At 39.6% G+C, this 9,553-nt stretch overlaps 1 pseudogene; it reads left to right on the top strand.

The window, feature by feature from the left end:
* Nucleotides 1-5,695: 5,695 nt before the first annotated feature.
* LOC107701173 (tripartite motif-containing protein 16-like) lies at nucleotides 5,696-8,042 on the top strand (annotated as a pseudogene).
* The last annotated feature ends 1,511 nt before the right edge of the window (nucleotides 8,043-9,553 follow it).

The raw sequence follows: 9,553 nt of genomic DNA, 5'->3' as shown, positions 1-9,553 counted from the left end.
TAACCTCAAAACTGTTTACACTGACTAAACAAATACTGATAGATGATCCATTAAATGACTAATAGTGTAGCTATTCATCAAAAAAGCTGAAAAGAGATTTTGTGGTTTTGTGTTATTTATGGTCAAGAGAAAATCATCTTGCCCCATCTTACCCTACTCTAAATGACTGGACTTACAGTATATCTCTGTTTCTGTCAGAGACAAACTGTGAAATTCAGCTGCTATATTCAACATTTACCTGCATTTGATGCAGCTGTTGATTTCGTGGTCTGGTTTGAGACTCGAACACTGATCTCACGCTGCTGTTTCTTCAAGCTCTTGTGAAGTGCAGGAATCTCTGTTTTAGACTAGTTCAGTCTCTGTGAAACATCAAGAATAGTTTATTTTTTTATTAAGTCTTTATTTATTTATTTTTTTGCTATCATGATTCTAACATGTATGCTAGCATTTCTGGTGTGTTTAAAAGCATGTTTAACATGTTTTATCTTAATCTTTCAAAATCATTGAAAGTCTAAATCATAAGTTGACTAATAAAATGTATCTCCTCCTGTAATTTTCAAGCTACAGTTCATCTTTCAAATTCAGCTCAGATCTTCAGACTGTTCTGACTTAGTGTGCTATATATTTCTAAATGATCAGACTTATGGTTTTCATAAAAATGACGACCAAAGCTGGGAAAATCTCATAGACTTACATTGGCCACGTTCACACAGCAGCAGAATAGGATCCTCAGTCCTGTATTTGAGTCTTTAAAGGGTTCACCCAAAAATAAAAATTAGCCCATTATTTACTCACCCAAGTGGCATCATCCTAGGTATATAAGACTTTCTTCTTTTAGACGAATCCAATCGGAGTTATATTAAAAAATGTCCTGGGTCTTCCAAGCTTTATTTTGGCAGTGGGTGGGTGTTTCTTTTTAACAGTCCAAACGGAGGTCAAATTTGATTGCAACGGTCAATAAATCGGCTGTCGGTGGACATACGTCAAACCAGTGATCAAAGACTACAGATTTTAGCCTAGGATTATAGGAATCTTTTAGGATTTTCAAAATTTGTCTCAGACGACCAAATCGTGGCCAAAATGTGAGCCGGGCTTTAAATAAACATTACTAGTTATAGAATTGCACTCTAATGCTAATTTGGCCTGTTTAGTAAATCTGGCCCCTAAACTTTAAAATACGTTTATTTTTATTTATTTTAACAAAAACTGTAAATAATACTGAAAAAATAAAATAAATAGGAAATTATACATTTACACACCTAAGGATCATATCAACCAAAAATGAAGAACATGTGCAGCATTTAGTAGTGTGTCAGAGTTGATTGCCTGTGTGAAAAGTAACTGCGCATGCGTCCTCTGGTCGTCTCATAAACGAATAAGCAGCATTAAAAACAAACAATATGCACTGTTGCTTAACATTTAATTACAGCTTCAGATGCATATTTTCATTTGCTATAAGCAGGATACACAAGAAGCATATTCAAAGCGGACACACAGATAGTTGTCATGGTAATGAACACCACGGCAACCGTTCACATTTTCGTGCTTAATGTGCATCTCATATCTACCTTATTCTTCAACGAAGAAGTAAGCCTATGGGCGAGACTTCTGGTTCATTAGCCGCTGTAGGAAAATAACGAGAAAAATAACAATGCGCAGTAAACGGTAAAACTGTTTGCACTACAAACCAGTGTGATCATAATTAAGATACTACATTAAAATAATATGGTAAGACACCTATTTGCAATATGAAGCAGCAGAACGAACTGTTTAGAACGAACAGCTAAAAATACCTTGACCTGGATGAGACTGGAACCCAGACCCATATAATGTACAAATGGCTGCGCCCACTCTTACGGGCAAAATAAGGTGGATATGAAAAGCATTTTAGGGGCCCTTGGCTTTTGGGGGCCCAAGGTGGTCGCCTACCTTTGCCTAATGGGTAAGTCTGCCTCTGAGTTTAGATATGGGGTAGATTAAAGTGAAAGTGAAGCAGTCAGTCAAGTTTACATTATTTAGTAAAGTGATTTCCACTTTAATTAAGAAATATATAACAAAGATGATTAATGTAACGTTTTATGTAATGTAATGTTTTGTTATAGCTTTTGAAGCAAGGCCCGTGACGTCACAGAGTTGGTTTTTAGAACACACGCTTGTTTTGAAATGGACAAAGACAAACTTGAAAGGACCGTTGAGCCCATAATAAGTCTGATTGCTTGTGCATTTGAGCCGATACGACAAGGGGAACCAGTAGCACTACCATTACGTGTGGAAGAAGTCGTAAACCTGCTGGTTCGGGGTGAAAAGCTGATCGGAAACCGCTGGTGTTTACGTGAATACTCATCAAAATAGCCATTCTGACATAATTTTGTGTGCATTGGCAAATCTGAGGTCAGTCTGAGCGCTCATGGTACGCACAGTGCGTACAGCCGTACACCTGCAGGCGCCACTGACTTGGACGGTTGTCGTGGTAATAAACAGGTAATCAGCAACCATTCGCGTGTCAGCGCTTAATGCGCATCTCCTATGAAAAGCATTTTAGGGGGCCCTTGGCTTTTGGGGGCCCAAGGTGGTCGCCTACCTTTGCCTAATGGGTAAGTCTGCCTCTGAGTTTAGATATGGGGTAGATTAAAGTGAAAGTGAAGCAGTCAGTCAAGTTTACATTATTTAGTAAAGTGATTTCCACTTTAATTAAGAAATATATAACAAAGATGATTAATGTAACGTTTTATGTAATGTAATGTTTTGTTATAGCTTTTGAAGCAAGGCCCGTGACGTCACAGAGTTGGTTTTTAGAACACACGCTTGTTTTGAAATGGACAAAGACAAACTTGAAAGGACCGTTGAGCCCATAATAAGTCTGATTGCTTGTGCATTTGAGCCGATACGACAAGGGGAACCAGTAGCACTACCATTACGTGTGGAAGAAGTCGTAAACCTGCTGGTTCGGGGTGAAAAGCTGATCGGAAACCGCTGGTGTTTACGTGAATACTCATCAAAATAGCCATTCTGACATAATTTTGTGTGCATTTGCTCAAGAAGATGTCAAAGAGAGCTCAATTTGGTAATCGCATGCAGTCCGAGCTGCAGCTTTTTGTGTGCATGTGAGTACCGCATTGAAATCTCTTTAGCGCTGTCTCGTACTTGAATGGCTTAAACACTTTTAACGTTTCAATTGACAAGACTTCAGAATGATGAATGTCCTTGAGGAAGCAGCATTGGCACGGTTTCCAGAGCGCAAACACAAATACGCACTGGAGCCTTTATCAAATCTGTTTTGCCAATATCTTATTATGAGAGTTTTAACTGAGGGTGCTTTTGACTGCGTGAGAAAATGCGTGTGTGGCGTGAGAGGGTGAGAAAAGTGTCAACTGCGTGAGTCTCACACTGAATGCATGAGTTGGCAGCCCTGGCTTCACTTCCAGAATAAAAATTTCCTGATAATTTACTCACCACCATGTCATCCAAGATGTTCATGTCTTTCGTTCTTGAGTCGGAAAGAAATTAAGTTTTTTGAGGAAAACATTCCAGGATTTTTCTCCATATAGTGGACTTCAATGGTGCTCAACGGATTGAAGGTAAAAAATACAGCTTCAAAGGGCTCTACACGATCCCAGCTGAGGAATAAGGGTCTTATCTAGTGAAAAGATTGGTCATTTTCTAAAAAAAAAATAAAAATGTATATACTTTTTATTAACCTCAAATGCTTGTCTTGTCTAGCTCTGCGATGCGCATGCATACTCTGTGCACTCCGGTTCAAGACAGTTAAGCTAGGTCGAAAAACTCCCATCTCATTTTCTCCTCCAACTTCCAAAATCGTCCTACATCGCTGCAGAAGTACCGACCCAGTGTTTACAAAGTGAACGTGCAAAGAAGGTCAAACGCCCTTTACAAAAAAAGGTAAAACAGCGATGTAGTGCGACTGAGATGGGAGTTTTTCGCCCTACCATATAGCAACTGCATAGCAACCACCCAGAACATGTTATCAACATTATTGCAACCACCCAAGTACCCTGGCAACTACATAGCAACAGCCTAGCAACCACCCCAAGTACCCTAGCAACCACATAGCAACAGTCTAGCAACCACCCCAAGCACCTTAGCAACTGCATAGCAACCACCCAGAACATTTTATCAACATCATTGCAACCACCCAAGTACCCTGGCGACTACATAGCAACAGCCTAGCAACCACCCCAAGTACCTTAGCAACTGCATAGCAACAGCCTAGCAACCACCTCAAGTATTATAACAATGGCATAGAAACCACCTTAAGTACCTTAGCATCCACATAGCAAGATCAAAGACTACAGATTTTAGCCTAGGATTATAGGAATCTTTTAGGATTTTCAAAATTTGTCTCAGACGACCAAATCGTGGCCAAAATGTGAGCCGGGCTTTAAATAAACATTACTAGTTATAGAATTGCACTCTAATGCTAATTTGGCCTGTTTAGTAAATCTGGCCCCTAAACTTTAAAATACGTTTATTTTTATTTATTTTAACAAAAACTGTAAATAATACTGAAAAAATAAAATAAATAGGAAATTATACATTTACACACCTAAGGATCATATCAACCAAAAATGAAGAACATGTGCAGCATTTAGTAGTGTGTCAGAGTTGATTGCCTGTGTGAAAAGTAACTGCGCATGCGTCCTCTGGTCGTCTCATAAACGAATAAGCAGCATTAAAAACAAACAATATGCACTGTTGCTTAACATTTAATTACAGCTTCAGATGCATATTTTCATTTGCTATAAGCAGGATACACAAGAAGCATATTCAAAGCGGACACACAGATAGTTGTCATGGTAATGAACACCACGGCAACCGTTCACATTTTCGTGCTTAATGTGCATCTCATATCTACCTTATTCTTCAACGAAGAAGTAAGCCTATGGGCGAGACTTCTGGTTCATTAGCCGCTGTAGGAAAATAACGAGAAAAATAACAATGCGCAGTAAACGGTAAAACTGTTTGCACTACAAACCAGTGTGATCATAATTAAGATACTACATTAAAATAATATGGTAAGACACCTATTTGCAATATGAAGCAGCAGAACGAACTGTTTAGAACGAACAGCTAAAAATACCTTGACCTGGATGAGACTGGAACCCAGACCCATATAATGTACAAATGGCTGCGCCCACTCTTACGGGCAAAATAAGGTGGATATGAAAAGCATTTTAGGGGCCCTTGGCTTTTGGGGGCCCAAGGTGGTCGCCTACCTTTGCCTAATGGGTAAGTCTGCCTCTGAGTTTAGATATGGGGTAGATTAAAGTGAAAGTGAAGCAGTCAGTCAAGTTTACATTATTTAGTAAAGTGATTTCCACTTTAATTAAGAAATATATAACAAAGATGATTAATGTAACGTTTTATGTAATGTAATGTTTTGTTATAGCTTTTGAAGCAAGGCCCGTGACGTCACAGAGTTGGTTTTTAGAACACACGCTTGTTTTGAAATGGACAAAGACAAACTTGAAAGGACCGTTGAGCCCATAATAAGTCTGATTGCTTGTGCATTTGAGCCGATACGACAAGGGGAACCAGCAGCACTACCATTACGTGTGGAAGAAGTCGTAAACCTGCTGGTTCGGGGTGAAAAGCTGATCGGAAACCGCTGGTGTTTACGTGAATACTCATCAAAATAGCCATTCTGACATAATTTTGTGTGCATTTGCTCAAGAAGATGTCAAAGAGAGCTCAATTTGGTAATCGCATGCAGTCCGAGCTGCAGCTTTTTGTGTGCATGTGAGTACCGCATTGAAATCTCTTTAGCGCTGTCTCGTACTTGAATGGCTTAAACACTTTTAACGTTTCAATTGACAAGACTTCAGAATGATGAATGTCCTTGAGGAAGCAGCATTGGCACGGTTTCCAGAGCGCAAACACAAATACGCACTGGAGCCTTTATCAAATCTGTTTTGCCAATATCTTATTATGAGAGTTTTAACTGAGGGTGCTTTTGACTGCGTGAGAAAATGCGTGTGTGGCGTGAGAGGGTGAGAAAAGTGTCAACTGCGTGAGTCTCACACTGAATGCATGAGTTGGCAGCCCTGGCTTCACTTCCAGAATAAAAATTTCCTGATAATTTACTCACCACCATGTCATCCAAGATGTTCATGTCTTTCGTTCTTGAGTCGGAAAGAAATTAAGTTTTTTGAGGAAAACATTCCAGGATTTTTCTCCATATAGTGGACTTCAATGGTGCTCAACGGATTGAAGGTAAAAAATACAGCTTCAAAGGGCTCTACACGATCCCAGCTGAGGAATAAGGGTCTTATCTAGTGAAAAGATTGGTCATTTTCTAAAAAAAAAATAAAAATGTATATACTTTTTATTAACCTCAAATGCTTGTCTTGTCTAGCTCTGCGATGCGCATGCATACTCTGTGCACTCCGGTTCAAGACAGTTAAGCTAGGTCGAAAAACTCCCATCTCATTTTCTCCTCCAACTTCCAAAATCGTCCTACATCGCTGCAGAAGTACCGACCCAGTGTTTACAAAGTGAACGTGCAAAGAAGGTCAAACGCCCTTTACAAAAAAAGGTAAAACAGCGATGTAGTGCGACTGAGATGGGAGTTTTTCGACCTACCATATAGCAACTGCATAGCAACCACCCAGAACATGTTATCAACATTATTGCAACCACCCAAGTACCCTGGCAACTACATAGCAACAGCCTAGCAACCACCCCAAGTACCCTAGCAACCACATAGCAACAGTCTAGCAACCACCCCAAGCACCTTAGCAACTGCATAGCAACCACCCAGAACATTTTATCAACATCATTGCAACCACCCAAGTACCCTGGCGACTACATAGCAACAGCCTAGCAACCACCCCAAGTACCTTAGCAACTGCATAGCAACAGCCTAGCAACCACCTCAAGTATTATAACAATGGCATAGAAACCACCTTAAGTACCTTAGCATCCACATAGCAACTCCCTAGCAATCACCCCGTGTACCTTGGCAACTGCATAGCATTTTGTTACTGACTGAATATGTCTGTGTGTGTTTTCTAGTGTGGATCATGGAGGAGAATCCAGGATTACAGCAGGACTAAAGAAATGTATGTCTACAAACATACACACACACACACACACACACACACTTGCATTTGTGGTTTATTTGTGGTTTTTATACTGTACAAACTGTATTTTCTATCGCCCTACTCCAAACCTACACCTAACCCTACCCCTCAGAAAACTACTGGCTATTTTTGAATTTCATAAAACACTGTTTTTAAGCCTTTTGTTTTACAGGGACACAGGAAGTGTTCTCAAAAACCATGTTTACGTTGTAGTACCCATGTCATTATACAGTACACACACACACACACACACACTACACACAAACAAACACACACACACACACACACACAGCTGTAGTGATTGTTGTTGTGTTATAAATGTCTCTATTCTTGTGTTCAGATGCCTGTTTTCTCACACTGGATCCAAACAGCACACACTCTTCTCATCCTGTCTGAGGAGAACAGAGAGGTGACACATGTGTTTCAGGAACTGCCATATCCTGATCATCCAGACAGATTCGATGTGTATCCTCAGGTGTTGTGTAGAGAGAGTGTAAGTGGACGCTGTTACTGGGAGATTGAGTGGATTGGTGATGATGGTGTGCGTATATCAGTGTCATACAAGAGCATCAGCAGGAAGGGTTTTGAGTGTGTGTTTGGATCTAATGATCAGTCCTGGAGTTTGATCTGCTCTCACTCCAGTTACTCATTCAGACACAATTACATACAGACTGTTCTCCCTGTAAAAGCCATCAGCAGGAGAATAGGAGTGTTTGTGGATCACAGTGCAGGAACTCTGTCCTTCTACAGCGTCTCTGACACAATGAGCCTCATCCACACAGTCCAGACCACATTCACTCAGCCGCTCTATCCTGGGTTTAGGGTTCATTATCAATCATCAGTGAAACTGTGTTGATGAATCAAAAGAGACTGACGAGAGATTCTACCCATAATGCTTTGAGCTGCATGATAAATCAGTGACAGTGAGATGTTATAAAGTCTCTTCTTTTCTCTTTGTGACATTAATACTGCAGCTGAACTTCTGTCAGTGAAGTGTTGATGAATCAGAATAGATTGATGAGAGATTCTACCCATAATGCTTTGAGCTGCATGATAAATCAGTAACAGTGAGATGTTACAGAGTCTCTTCATGACATTAATACTGCAGCTGAACTTCTGTCACTCAAATAACAGAATAAATGTGTCAGAAATCCTCATATAGACAGTAAGATTTGTGTCTGTGTGTCTACCTTTGTGTTTTATTTGTCGTGTCTCGTCAATCATTTGTTTTAATACTGTCCAAATGTAAGTCACAAACATGGTTATTGAAGAATATGTAATTAATTTCTCTTTTTGTACAGAAATAATGAAACACAATGACAAATCAACTTGAGATCAGATTTTAATTTATGTTTGTATCATGAATAAAATCAATTCCTCACAAGACTGAAATGAGCTGCTGACATTAAATGCTGTGATTAATGTCATATTTTATAAGCAAATATATTGTAACTACACTGAAAAAAAAATCTGTTGGATTAACAAAAATATGTGCAACCGATGTACATATTTGTTTTTTTTTATGTTCTCTTAACATAATTTATCTGTTTATGTTACCTAACTTGTGTTTGTCAAATGAACATGATTTTTAATGATGTTTTTATGCCACGTTACCTCCTGTTGATTTAACATGATTTTTGCTTAAATGACAGCTTTATCCACTATATGCAGTAGTGTTTCAATAAATTAAATAAAACCATGATAAAATGTACAATAAATCCAGATAAAATTAATAACAGAATAAAAAAGCTTTGTTAAACTATAATTACTACTTTTTAAAATAAATAAAAGCGTTTTAGCAACCTTAAAGGGGTCATATGATGCGATTTCAATTTTTCCTTTCTCTTTGGAGTGTTACAAGCTCTTGGTGCATAAAGAAGATCTGTAAAGTTGCAAAGACTAAAGTCTCAAATCCAAAGAGATATTCTTTATAAAAGTTCAGAGTCAACCGCCCTCCTAAAACAGCTCGTTCTAACACGCATCCACATGTCTGCGTCACTATGTGGGAAGATTTGTATAATGCCCCCCAAATGTTCACGCAAAGAAAGAAGGTGTAACTTTTATTCTCGCTGTAGTATTGTTGTTGCTGCCGCCATGTACTGAAGACACTGTTTCGTTGTGAAAGCGAAACTACTTTGTTTGGGCTTCCAAAAGAGGACGATATCCACTTCGTCATGCCTGGAGCTGATCCGTGCTGGTCGCTGAGGAAATACATCAACTTCGCGCTGTGGATCGCCGGATCGGCTTTCACCGTGGACGAAGCAGAGTCCAGCCCGGGGTCGTCACATGTGGTTGCTGCAAGCCCTCCGGACGCTCCTTCGTTGAATCCGCCGGCCGCGCCATTCTCTATCCCGGCCTCAGCGCACGCTAGGCCGCGGCTTTCGCTCACACTAGGCCGCTGTGTGTTTCATTGTGAAAGCAAAAATACTTTGTTTGGTCTTCCAAAAGAGGAC

This window comes from Sinocyclocheilus anshuiensis, unplaced genomic scaffold (assembly GCF_001515605.1).
Source record: "Sinocyclocheilus anshuiensis isolate Anshui unplaced genomic scaffold, SAMN03320099.WGS_v1.1 scaffold2116, whole genome shotgun sequence".
Taxonomy (NCBI): domain Eukaryota; kingdom Metazoa; phylum Chordata; class Actinopteri; order Cypriniformes; family Cyprinidae; genus Sinocyclocheilus; species Sinocyclocheilus anshuiensis.
This window is presented reverse-complemented; position numbering and strand designations above follow the sequence as displayed.